Source organism: Melanerpes formicivorus, unplaced genomic scaffold (genome assembly GCF_026170545.1).
Source record: "Melanerpes formicivorus ecotype bairdi unplaced genomic scaffold, bMelFor1.0.p_v2 SCAF_2, whole genome shotgun sequence".
NCBI classification, from domain to species: Eukaryota; Metazoa; Chordata; class Aves; order Piciformes; family Picidae; genus Melanerpes; species Melanerpes formicivorus.
The window spans coordinates 60135657-60148550 of NW_027142354.1; the positions used below are offsets into that span (position 1 = coordinate 60135657).

A 12894-nucleotide genomic window follows, 5' to 3' on the forward strand; every position below is an offset into this window, starting at 1 on the left:
TCCTTGGGTTCCCCTCCAGGTAAGTCCAAGCCTCTTCTGCTCTCTGGGGTTCTTCTGTATCAACCTAGAAGGTTTGAAATGCCTGTATGTTCTTGGAGGGGATTATGACCCCTAGTAGGCCAGCTAACCCTGACCCCTCTCCTCCAGCTCCACGGCCCTCTTGTTTAAGAGGTGTGGAAGTGTGGTATTCATCTGCCCGAAAAGGGGCTTCGAAACGAGCTCCACGGGGTTGCGGAATACGTAAGCTTGCAGCGTGTCTGTCTAATATGCAAGGAACGCTTTTTCCTTTGCGTGCGTTGTAGGGTTTTTAAGTATTCTCTGACTTGGGCGTGTCTGGCTTTCTGTCTTTTATTAGAATGGAAAGCCTCTGAACAGAAGCTGGCTAAGCTCCTTCCCACGCTCAGCGGTAACAAACCGTGTTGCCGCCGAACTCTGTAAACTGAAAGCGTTGCCGCTGAACTCTGTAAGCGGACTGTGCTGCCGCCGAACTCTGTAAGCTGAAAGTGTTGCTGCCGAACTCTGTAAGCTGAAAGTGTTGCTGCCGAACTCTGTAAGCGGACAGCGTTGCTGTTGAACTCTGTAAGCGGACTGTGTTGCCGCCGAACTCTGTAAGTGGACTGTGTCGCCGCTGAACTCTGTAAACTGACAGTGTCGCCGCTGAACTCTGTAAACTGACAGTGTCGCCGCTGAACTCTGTAAACAGACTGTGTCGCCGCTGAACTGTGTAAACAGACTGTGTTGCCGTTGTACTCTGTAAAGTGAAAGTGTTGCCGTTGTACTCTGTAAAGTGAAAGTGTTGCCGCTGAACTCTGTAAACGGTCTGTGTTGCTGCTGAAACCTGTAAACTCATGGTGTTGCTGTTGAACCCTGTGAACTGACAGTGTTGCTGCTGAACCTTGTAAACTGACTGTGTTGGTCCTAAACCCTGTGTCCCTTAGGGACGTAATGAATTGTAGGATGGCTTGTGTGGAGGCAGGGGAGGTTCCTGCTATGGTTGACACCCTGTTGATGCTTTGAGTGTGTGAGTGAGAGCGGGCACGACTGAGACGTAGAAAATAGCTACGAAGCGAGCGGGAGTCCTGATCTGTGGTTCCACGTCTTCGCGAGGAGCGTGGCCAGAGATGGACGAAGCGAAAGTTGTCAACGGGCGTGTGGCTAGTAATTGTATGTGTAGGACCGGTCAGTAAAGAGAGACAATTTTCTTTCCCTAGAAGGATGGTGGCTCCGTCAAGCCTGGCTACTTTAGACCGGGCTCGGTGGGGCTTGGTGGTGCCAAGCTCTGCCAAGGTTGGCTCTTTGCTCAGCTTTTTTGATGTCCTTGGGTTCCCCTCCAGGTAAGTCCATGCCTCTGCTGCTCTCTGGGGTTCTTCTGTATCAACCTGGAATGTTTGAAATGCCTGCATGGTCTTGGAGGGGATTAAGACCCCTAGGAGGCCAGGTCACCCTGACCCCTCTCCTCCAACTCTCTAGCTCTCTTGTTTAACGAGGTGTAGAAGTGTGGTATTCATGTGTCTGAAAAGAGGCTTTGAAATGAGCTACACGGGGTTCTGGAATACGTAAGCTTACAGCGCGTCCGTGTCATACACAAGGAGTGCTTTTTCCTTTGCGTGTGTTGTAGGGTTATTAAATATTTACTGATTTGGGCGTGTCTGTTTTTCTTTCTTTTATTAGACTGGAAAGCCTTCCGAACAGAAGCTGTCTGAGCTCCTTCCCATGCACAGCGGTAACAAACTGTGTTGCTGCCGAACGCTGTAAACTCACTGTGGGGCTGCCGAACGCTGTAAGCTAACAGACTGTGGGGCTGCCGAACTCTGTGTCCCTTAGGGATGTAATGAATTGTAGGATGGCTTGTGTGGAGGCAGGGGAGGTTCCTCCTATGTTTGACACCCTGTTGATATTTGAGCGTGTGGGTGAGAGCAGGCACGGCAGAGACGTAGAAAGTAGCTACGAAGCGAGCGGGAGTCCCGATCTGCAGTTCCACGTCTTCGCGAGGAGCGTGGCCAGAGACGGACGAAGCGAAAGTTGTGAATGGGTGTGTGGCTAGTAATTGTATGTGTAGGACTGGTCAGTAAAGAGAGAGCATTTTCTTTCCCTAGACAGATGTCGGCTCCGTCAAGCCCGGCTACTTTAGACTGGGCTCGGCCGGGCTCAGTTCCCCTCGGCGGCTCCGTTGAGGTTGGCTCTCTGCTCGGCTTTTTGGATGTCCTTGGGTTCCCCTCCAGGTAAGTCCAAGCCTCTTCTGCTCTCTGGGGTTCTTCTGTATCAACCTAGAAGGTTTGAAATGCCTGTATGTTCTTGGAGGGGATTATGACCCCTAGTAGGCCAGCTAACCCTGACCCCTCTCCTCCAGCTCCACGGCCCTCTTGTTTAAGAGGTGTGGAAGTGTGGTATTCATCTGCCCGAAAAGGGGCTTCGAAACGAGCTCCACGGGGTTGCGGAATACGTAAGCTTGCAGCGTGTCTGTCTAATATGCAAGGAACGCTTTTTCCTTTGCGTGCGTTGTAGGGTTTTTAAGTATTCTCTGACTTGGGCGTGTCTGGTTTTCTGTCTTTTATTAGAATGGAAAGTCTTCTGAACAGAAGCTGGCTAAGCTCCTTCCCACGCTCAGCAGTAACAAACCGTGTTGCCGCCGAACTCTGTAAACTGAAAGCGTTGCCGCTGAACTCTGTAAGCGGACTGTGCTGCCGCCGAACTCTGTAAGCTGAAAGTGTTGCTGCCGAACTCTGTAAGCTGAAAGTGTTGCTGCCGAACTCTGTAAGCTGAAAGTGTTGCTGCCGAACTCTGTAAGCGGACAGCATTGCTGTTGAACTCTGTAAGCGGACTGTGTTGCCGCCGAACTCTGTAAGTGGACTGTGTGGCAGTTGAACTCTGTAAACTGACAGTGTCGCCGCTGAACTCTGTAAACAGACTGTGTCACCGCTGAACTCTGTAAACAGACTGTGTCGCCGCTGAACTCTGTAAACAGACTGTGTCGCCGCTGAACTCTGTAAACAGACTGTGTTGCCGTTGTACTCTGTAAAGTGAAAGTGTTGCCGTTGTACTCTGTAAAGTGAAAGTGTTGCCGCTGAACTCTGTAAAGTGAAAGTGTTGCCGCTGAACTCTGTAAACGGTCTGTGTTGCTGCTGAAACCTGTAAACTCATGGTGTTGCTGTTGAACCCTGTGAACTGACAGTGTTGCCGCTGAACCTTGTAAACTGACAGTGTTGGTCCTAAACCCTGTGTCCCTTAGGGACGTAATGAATTGTAGGATGGCTTGTGTGGAGGCAGGAGAGGTTCCTGCTATGGTTGACACCCTGTTGATGCTTTGAGCGTGCGAGTGAGAGCGGGCACGACTGAGACGTAGAAAATAGCTACGAAGCGAGCGGGAGTCCTGATCTGTGGTTCCACGTCTTCGCGAGGAGCGTGGCCAGAGATGGACGAAGCGAAAGTTGTCAACGGGCGTGTGGCTAGTAATTGTATGTGTAGGACCGGTCAGTAAAGAGAGACAATTTTCTTTCCCTAGAAGGATGGTGGCTCTGTCAAGCCTGGCTACTTTAGACCGGGCTCGGTGGGGCTTGGTGGTGCCAAGCTCTGCCAAGGTTGGCTCTTTGCTCAGCTTTTTTGATGTCCTTGGGTTCCCCTCCAGGTAAGTCCATGCCTCTGCTGCTCTCTGGGGTTCTTCTGTATCAACCTGGAATGTTTGAAATGCCTGCATGGTCTTGGAGGGGATTAAGACCCCTAGGAGGCCAGCTCACCCTGACCCCTCTCCTCCAACTCTCTAGCTCTCTTGTTTAACGAGGTGTAGAAGTGTGGTATTCATGTGTCTGAAAAGAGGCTTTGAAATGAGCTACACGGGGTTCTGGAATACGTAAGCTTACAGCGCGTCCGTGTCATACACAAGGAGTGCTTTTTCCTTTGCATGTGTTGTAGGGTTATTAAATATTTACTGATTTGGGCGTGTCTGTTTTTCTTTCTTTTATTAGACTGGAAAGCCTTCCGAACAGAAGCTGTCTGAGCTCCTTCCCATGCACAGCGGTAACAAACTGTGTTGCTGCCGAACGCTGTAAACTCACTGTGGGGCTGCCGAACGCTGTAAGCTAACAGACTGTGGGGCTGCCGAACTCTGTGTCCCTTAGGGATGTAATGAATTGTAGGATGGCTTGTGTGGAGGCAGGGGAGGTTCCTCCTATGTTTGACACCCTGTTGATATTTGAGCGTGTGGGTGAGAGCAGGCACGGCAGAGACGTAGAAAGTAGCTACGAAGCGAGCAGGAGTCCCGATCTGCAGTTCCACGTCTTCGCGAGGAGCGTGGCCAGAGACGGACGAAGCGAAAGTTGTGAATGGGTGTGTGGCTAGTAATTGTATGTGTAGGACTGGTCAGTAAAGAGAGAGCATTTTCTTTCCCTAGACAGATGTCGGCTCCGTCAAGCCCGGCTACTTTAGACTGGGCTCGGCCGGGCTCAGTTCCCCTCGGCGGCTCCGTTGAGGTTGGCTCTCTGCTCGGCTTTTTGGATGTCCTTGGGTTCCCCTCCAGGTAAGTCCAAGCCTCTTCTGCTCTCTGGGGTTCTTCTGTATCAACCTAGAAGGTTTGAAATGCCTGTATGTTCTTGGAGGGGATTATGACCCCTAGTAGGCCAGCTAACCCTGACCCCTCTCCTCCAGCTCCACGGCCCTCTTGTTTAAGAGGTGTGGAAGTGTGGTATTCATCTGCCCGAAAAGGGGCTTCAAAACAAGCTCCACGGGGTTGCGGAATACGTAAGCTTGCAGCGTGTCTGTCTAATATGCAAGGAACGCTTTTTCCTTTGCGTGCGTTGTAGGGTTTTTAAGTATTCTCTGACTTGGGCGTGTCTGGTTTTCTGTCTTTTATTAGAATGGAAAGTCTTCTGAACAGAAGCTGGCTAAGCTCCTTCCCACGCTCAGCAGTAACAAACCGTGTTGCCGCCGAACTCTGTAAACTGAAAGCGTTGCCGCTGAACTCTGTAAGCGGACTGTGCTGCCGCCGAACTCTGTAAGCTGAAAGTGTTGCTGCCGAACTCTGTAAGCTGAAAGTGTTGCTGCCGAACTCTGTAAGCTGAAAGTGTTGCTGCCGAACTCTGTAAGCGGACAGCGTTGCTGTTGAACTCTGTAAGCGGACTGTGTTGCCGCCGAACTCTGTAAGTGGACTGTGTGGCAGTTGAACTCTGTAAACTGACAGTGTCGCCGCTGAACTCTGTAAACAGACTGTGTCACCGCTGAACTCTGTAAACAGACTGTGTCGCCGCTGAACTCTGTAAACAGACTGTGTCGCCGTTGTACTCTGTAAAGTGAAAGTGTTGCCGCTGAACTCTGTAAAGTGTTGCCGCTGAACTCTGTAAAGTGAAAGTGTTGCCGCTGAACTCTGTAAACGGTCTGTGTTGCTGCTGAAACCTGTAAACTCATGGTGTTGCTGTTGAACCCTGTGAACTGACAGTGTTGCCGCTGAACCTTGTAAACTGACAGTGTTGGTCCTAAACCCTGTGTCCCTTAGGGACGTAATGAATTGTAGGATGGCTTGTGTGGAGCAGGGGAGGTTCCTGCTATGGTTGACACCCTGTTGATGCTTTGAGCGTGCGAGTGAGAGCGGGCACGACTGAGACGTAGAAAATAGCTACGAAGCGAGCGGGAGTCCTGATCTGTGGTTCCACGTCTTCGCGAGGAGCGTGGCCAGAGATGGACGAAGCGAAAGTTGTCAACGGGCGTGTGGCTAGTAATTGTATGTGTAGGACCGGTCAGTAAAGAGAGACAATTTTCTTTCCCTAGAAGGATGGTGGCTCTGTCAAGCCTGGCTACTTTAGACCGGGCTCGGTGGGGCTTGGTGGTGCCAAGCTCTGCCAAGGTTGGCTCTTTGCTCAGCTTTTTTGATGTCCTTGGGTTCCCCTCCAGGTAAGTCCATGCCTCTGCTGCTCTCTGGGGTTCTTCTGTATCAACCTGGAATGTTTGAAATGCCTGCATGGTCTTGGAGGGGATTAAGACCCCTAGGAAGCCAGCTCACCCTGACCCCTCTCCTCCAACTCTCTAGCTCTCTTGTTTAACGAGGTGTAGAAGTGTGGTATTCATGTGTCTGAAAAGAGGCTTTGAAATGAGCTACACGGGGTTCTGGAATACGTAAGCTTACAGCGCGTCCGTGTCATACACAAGGAGTGCTTTTTCCTTTGCGTGTGTTGTAGGGTTATTAAATATTTACTGATTTGGGCGTGTCTGTTTTTCTTTCTTTTATTAGACTGGAAAGCCTTCCGAACAGAAGCTGTCTGAGCTCCTTCCCATGCACAGCGGTAACAAACTGTGTTGCTGCCGAACGCTGTAAACTCACTGTGGGGCTGCCGAACGCTGTAAGCTAACAAACTGTGGGGCTGCCGAACTCTGTGTCCCTTAGGGATGTAATGAATTGTAGGATGGCTTGTGTGGAGGCAGGGAAGGTTCCTCCTATGTTTGACACCCTGTTGATGTTTGAGCGTGTGGGTGAGAGCAGGCACGGCAGAGACGTAGAAAGTAGCTACGAAGCGAGCGGGAGTCCCGATCTGCTGTTCCACGTCTTTGCGAGGAGCGTGGCCAGAGACGGACGAAGCGAAAGTTGTCAATGGGAACGTGTGCAAGACTGAGACATAGAAAATAGCTACGAAGTGAGCGGGAGTCCCGATCTGCAGTTCCACGTCTTCGTGAGGAGCGTGGCCAGAGACGGACGAAGCGAAAGTTGTGAATGGGTGTGTGGCTAGTAATTGTATGTGTAGGACTGGTCAGTAAAGAGAGAGCATTTTCTTTCCCTAGAAGGATGTCGGCTCCGTCAAGCCCGGCTACTTTAGACTGGGCTCGGCCGGGCTCAGTTCCCCTCGGCGGCTCTGTTGAGGTCGGCTCTCTGCTCGGCTTTTTGGATGTCCTTGGGTTCCCCTCCAGGTAAGTCCAAGCCTCTTCTGCTCTCTGGGGTTCTTCTGTATCAACCTAGAAGGTTTGAAATGCCTGTATGTTCTTGGAGGGGATTATGACCCCTAGTAGGCCAGCTAACCCTGACCCCTCTCCTCCAACTCCAAGGCCCTCTTGTTTAAGAGGTGTGGAAGTGTGGTATTCATCTGCCCGAAAAGGGGCTTTGAAACGAGCTCCACGGGGTTGCGGAATACGTAAGCTTGCAGCATGTCTGTCTAATATGCAAGGAACGCTTTTTCCTTTGCATGCGTTGTAGGGTTATTAAGTATTCACTGACTTGGGCGTGTCTGGTTTTCTGTCTTTTATTAGAATGGAAAGCCATCTGAACAGAAGCTGGCTAAGCTCCTTCCCACGCTCAGCGGTAACAAACTGTGTTGCCGCTGAACTCTGTAAACTGAAAGCGTTGCCGCCGAACTCTGTAAGTCTACTGTGTTGCCGCCGAACTCTGTAAACTGAAAGCGTTGCCGCTGAACTCTGTAAGCGGACTGTGCTGCCGTCGAACTCTGTAAGTCTACTGTGTTGCCGCTGAACTCTGTAAGCTGAAAGTGTTGCTGCCGAACTCTGTGAGCGGACAGTGTTGCTGTTGAACTCTGTAAGCGGACTGTGTTGCCGCCAAACTCTGTAAGTGGACTGTGTGGCGGTTGAACTCTGTAAACTGACAGTGTCGCCGCTGAACTCTGTAAACTGACAGTGTCGCCACTGAACTCTGTAAACTGACAGTGTCGCCGCTGAACTCTGTAAACTGACAGTGTCGCCGCTGAACTCTGTAAACAGACTGTGTTGCCGTTGTACTCTGTAAAGTGAAAGTGTTGCCGCTGAACTCTGTAAACGGTCTGTGTTGCTGCTGAAACCTGTAAACTCATGGTGTTGCTGTTGAACCCTGTGAACTGACAGTGTTGCCACTGAACCTTGTAAACTGACTGTGTTGGTCCTAAACCCTGTGTCCCTTAGGGACGTAATGAATTGTAGGATGGCTTGTGTGGAGGCAGGGGAGGTTCCTCCTATGTTTGACACTCTGTTGATGCTTTGAGCGTGCGAGTGAGAGCGGGCACGACTGAGACGTAGAAAATAGCTACGAAGCGAGCGGGAGTCCCGATCTGCGGTTCCACGTCTTCGCAAGGAGCGTGGCCAGAGACGGACAAAGCGAAAGGTGTCAATGGGAGCACGGCCAGTCACGGAATCTGCAGCATTAGTCCTTGTTGCACTTCATTGTGGTTTGGTGTAGGATGCGTATATGGTTTCTAGTACTAATAAACTAAGAAACAAAAGCAGGGCAAGGAAGTAGCAACATCCTTCTGAAAACAAATGAAGGAAGGTCCCCTGCCTAAGGGAAGAACATGGCATATTTCTAAACTGTGTGTTGTAGTATGTGCAATTTGTTTTTACATGCTAGAAGCCTTTGCAGGTAAGTGAGGAGAAGGACAGGGGTGCTAGCTAAAGCTTTCTAAATGCCCAGTAATAGCATTTGTGAGTACGGAGGTAGGGAGGAGAGATTATTCAGGCGGAGATTAGGGGAAGGGGCGGATGGGCAAAGGGGCGGATGGGCAACTTAGGGTCCGGGTGAGGATTGCGTTTGGGGTCGGGGTTAACGATAGTGTGGTGGTCAGGGGGTTTAGGGTTTGCGTCGTGGACAGCACCAGGGTGAGGGTGCAGGGGCCGGCAGACGTAGGGTTAGGGGGTTGGGGTTAGGGGGTTAGGGTTAGGGGTGGTGGCAAAGGGGGTGGCAAAGAGACTTCCCTTGTTTCCAGTGTGGAAAACCCCTTGTTTGTCCCCTGACCCCAGAAGCTTCTCACAGGGGCTGTGTTCCTCACTAACAGCAAGGCTGCGCTCGGCCCCTGGGGATGCTGCAACCGTAGCAGAGAAGCTGTGTTCCTGGCAGTTCTCTCTCCACCTGGATCAGGATGAAGGTGCAGGCCATTGCTCTGCAGCTAGGCACTGCTGAGAGCTGCAGCTGGTACCCAGATCAAAGACAGCTTTGTCTCTAAGGCCAGTGCTGCCGTGCCGCGGCGTGTGCCGCCCCGGGGGAGCTAATTTCTGCAGCCTAACTGCGCTGAATGCTCGAAAATTCTTAGGGGGAGAGCGGAGAGCTTGACTCGAGCGTCGCTATGGATCCAGCGCCTACGCCCTAGCCCGGCTCTGCTCGCGCCAGGGGGGCAGCGTCCCGGTGGTCGCTATGGATACGGCGCCTGCGCCCTTGCCTGGCTCTGCTCGCGCCAGAGGTGCAGCGTCCCGGTCGTCGCTATGGATGCGGTGCCTGCGCCGCAGCGGGTCCGGTCCCACGCACGCGCCCTCCTCGCGGGCTGCGCCCCGCTTTTCTGGCCGGGGGGGCGGGCGCCGTGCAGAGCAGCTTTGGAGCCGGACCGGTCGCGGAGAGCCCTGATTCGGCGCATGATGCCGTTCTGTGCCCCAGGGTGCCTGCGAACCGCCGTCCTTTGGCGGGGCAAGGGGTCCTGGCGCATTCAGGGAGCTTGCAGTGCGGTTTCTGGTGTCGCTGCCGGCCCGGGACTCCCAGGTGTGTTCCTTCTGGCATCTGAAGGTGGTCTGGGGCCATCGGCAGGGCTTTTGGGGGTGACGGAGGAGGTCTGGGGGCACCTAAAAGGGTCTGGGGATATGTAAAGTTCTGGTGGGGCCATCTGAAAGGATCAAGGGTCGTGGAGAGGCAGCTGGGCACCTCCGACGGACCCTTTGGGAGGTCTCTGCAGGCTCCCGTGGGAGCTGGGGGTGTCTCGGGGTGGGTTTGGGTTTGGGTTTGTGCTGCAAACAGCGTTGATAATGCAGGGACGTTTTAATTCCCACTGAGCGCATTGCATATTCAGCAAGGATTTTCTAATTTAGCAAGGCTATGTCACATGCTCAGCCAGAAGACTGGAGGGCAGGTTGGCCGGTGGACTACTCTCCAGGACTGGATTGACCTCACTCAGCTGATGGTGAGCAATAGCCTTAATTTCCATTCCTTATCCTCCTTAGGACTTCTGCTATTGTTATTATTGCTCTTATTATTGGTATTACTATTATTCCTACCCCTGAGTTTTCTCACTTTCCCCCTTCCAGTTGTCTTCCCCCCACATCCTGCTGTGTGATGCTTGTTTGCTAGCTGGCGAGTGCCCTCAGGGCTGTGCCGGCCACAGAGCCTGCTTGTGTCATCTGCCTTAGGCACACTCATGTGAATCCAGCATTCAGAGAGGCGCTGCCTGTTGGAAAGATAAAGGTGAGCCAATTCAGTCCTAGCAATGTGATGTCTGCAGGTAGCCAGCAGCTTGGCATGTTCTCCTGAGCTCAGAGCCAGACAGCAGGATGTCTCATCTAGGCTCAGAAACTCAGGTGCTAAGAGTGACCTGTGGTAAAAGCTGTGAACAATTGAATTGACATGTCAGTAGGGTTTGGACACAGGGTCGTGGAAGTCTCAGTGGGACAGACACTCCAGTTTCGGAAGCCTGTATTTCATGTTGCAAGGAGGTTGTTCTACAGCTGAACACAGCTGTGTGTGTACAGCCGTGAAGTGCAAACCAAATGATTTCCCGAGCTCATCTGAATCCCAGAGCTCATGAAATTCAGGCCTGCCTTCCTGTAGTGTTGGATCTCTCAAGGGGAAAAGTGAAGAGGAGGAGAACTCTTTAGCTTTCTCTCTCTTTTCTTTCCCTCGATACACTTTGTCTTGCTTGGCTTTGAATCACAACTGTGACGTTCGGTTAGGTGGTGAATGTGTACTAGGTGGTACGACACCAAAAGAAGGAAAAAAGAACAGGAATAATTTGCGTTATAGATGACTCCAGGTAAAAGTTTTTGGTAACAGTTTTATTGGCACTAAAAGATCATAAAAAGGGAATAAAGTGCAATAAAAGGCAAGCAAAGCAGCGCGCTGGGCTTGAGAGGGGACAAAACTCCACCTCCACAGCAGCCTTACAATAGTTTTCTTCATCTTCTATAGTTACATCATCTACATAAGCAAACTTATGCTAAACAGAAGGCAGGCATGTGATAATGAGTCTTAGAGTAGGCGATCAAATCCCTTCTCCCCACATTCGGGTGGTAAGGGTCAATGTATCCATTTTCTCACGTGCACAATTTTGCAGGCTTCTTATCTGAAGAAAACAAATTCCTAGGTCTGAATGTTTATCTTTAAGATAAGCTCCGCCTCAGCCGTGATGTCTCCAACTAACCAGACAGTATCCTTGCAAGTCTGCAAGATATGTTTCTTTCCCTTTGCTCTCAAAACAGGCCTCACAAGATCCTGACCCTTAATCCCAGGGCACTCTAAGTCTTATAATTTTAAACATAGATCACCAGTATATTCATCACAATTTGTCATAAAAACCCCACAATTCCAGTAGGATTTCAAGTTCCTGCTTGATAATATAAAGCAGTCTGTGCTTTGTTGGTTGTTTTAGTTTCCTTGCTGTGCTGCAAAGATTTTGATAGGAATTTCTAGGTATTAACTACAGCCAGGGCAATCCTTCAAGTGCCTAGGAATGCAGTGAAAACCTTTTGAGAATTGTTCCTGCTCTGTTACTCCTCAAGCTATGAGCAGACACACAGACAGTTGTTAACAGACTTTCTTTGATCATTCCAGGTCTGGTGTGCTGGGACTGGCAGGATTTTCCTGAGCTGTCCACGTACAGTTTCTGTTGACACTCTTCAGCTCGTACATCCGGTTTGCTGACAGAGGGTGTGGGGTTTGTGGGGCCCGGCAGCGAGAGTTTTCCAAAGAGGAGCTCTTAAGGGCAACTCCAAGGTTAGGTTTGGATTCTCCTGGAGTCGCACACAGAACGAGTCTCACGATTCCAGCGGTCTAATTTTATAGCTGCATTTTCTTCTCTCTGCCTAGGTGAGAGAATGACCTCACTAAAGAAGAGAGATAGCCTGAGCTCTACAGGAACCTTGAACCCAAGCAGCCAGTGCCTTCTGTGAGTACAAGCTGTTCTTGTTCAACGTGGAACTAGTTGAGAGCTGAAGCCAGACCACACCTTAATTCCCGCAGCTTCCTCTTCTGCAGATTAAACAGTCCCAGTTCCTTCAGCCACTCCTCATAAGACTTGTTATCCAGACCCTTCACCAGCTTTGTGGCCCTTCTCTGGGGACACTCTCTCACCTCTGTGTGCTGGGGAACACCACTTCTGCCGGGCCAGCCACCAGCTGGGTTTAACTCTGTTCCCCACTGCTCTTGGGGCCCAGCCATCCATCCTGTTCTGCTGTCCAGCAGTCCCTTTGAAAAAAAATCCATCTGAAAAAAGAAGTAGCAGAGAAGGAAAGTTGAAGCTGCAAAGATTGCAGTCCCCTCAGTTGTTGAGGATTGTTTTGAGCAAGAGGGGCCTTGGGTCCCAGGAACGCCTGTGCAATTCAGGCCTTGAAGAATTCTCTGTGATAATATAGTGGCGGAGTAAGAGATGTGAGAAAGTGCTGATTGCTTGGTATGCTGAAGTCCAGCTGCCTCTGAGATGGGAGGCAAGCAAGATAAGGAGGAGGCGAGATCTGGGGAAGAGAGCAATTAGACCGGATAGAAGAATTCCACCGAGTTGTGAAAACAATGATGTAACCTTTTAGAGAGCAACCAATAGTATGTTGCCAAGTGGGCATAATTATAGCAGACTGTATATAAGATGTGTCTGATGCTCAATAAAGTTGGATTCCGCTGATCAAATTGGTCGAATAAGCGGCCCCTTCTTGCGGCACTCAGTTCTTGTGGTACTCTCTGTGAGATCCTAAGCCACCTGAACTGAGCCGGTCAGGCAGCCAAGCTAGTGCAGCAGTGTCTTCTGGAGAGTTGATAGGAGCCAGTTCTGTGGGGTTTGTTGAAGTGAGTGGCCAGTCGTTCTACATGAACAGTTGTCTTAGTGCTAGCAAGTAGGAGGCTCTGAAGTGTGGTACTTTGAGAGCTCCATTCATACTTGCCCTTCAGGAGGAGCCAGCTCTTTCATTGAAGCCAGTGCTTTCACGCCAAAAGAAGGGAACTCTTCTTAGTCCACAGAGCACATGGGCAGG

General features: G+C 51.0%; 1 long non-coding RNA gene across 1 annotated transcript; it reads left to right on the forward strand.

Moving 5' to 3' along the window:
* The first annotated feature begins 9663 nt into the window (after window positions 1-9663).
* On the forward strand, window positions 9664-11632 carry LOC137453961 (uncharacterized). Its single transcript, XR_010990510.1, has 3 exons — window positions 9664-9842; window positions 9967-10123; window positions 11486-11632. It is a non-coding gene; the product is annotated as an uncharacterized lncRNA (long non-coding RNA).
* The last annotated feature ends 1262 nt before the right edge of the window (window positions 11633-12894 follow it).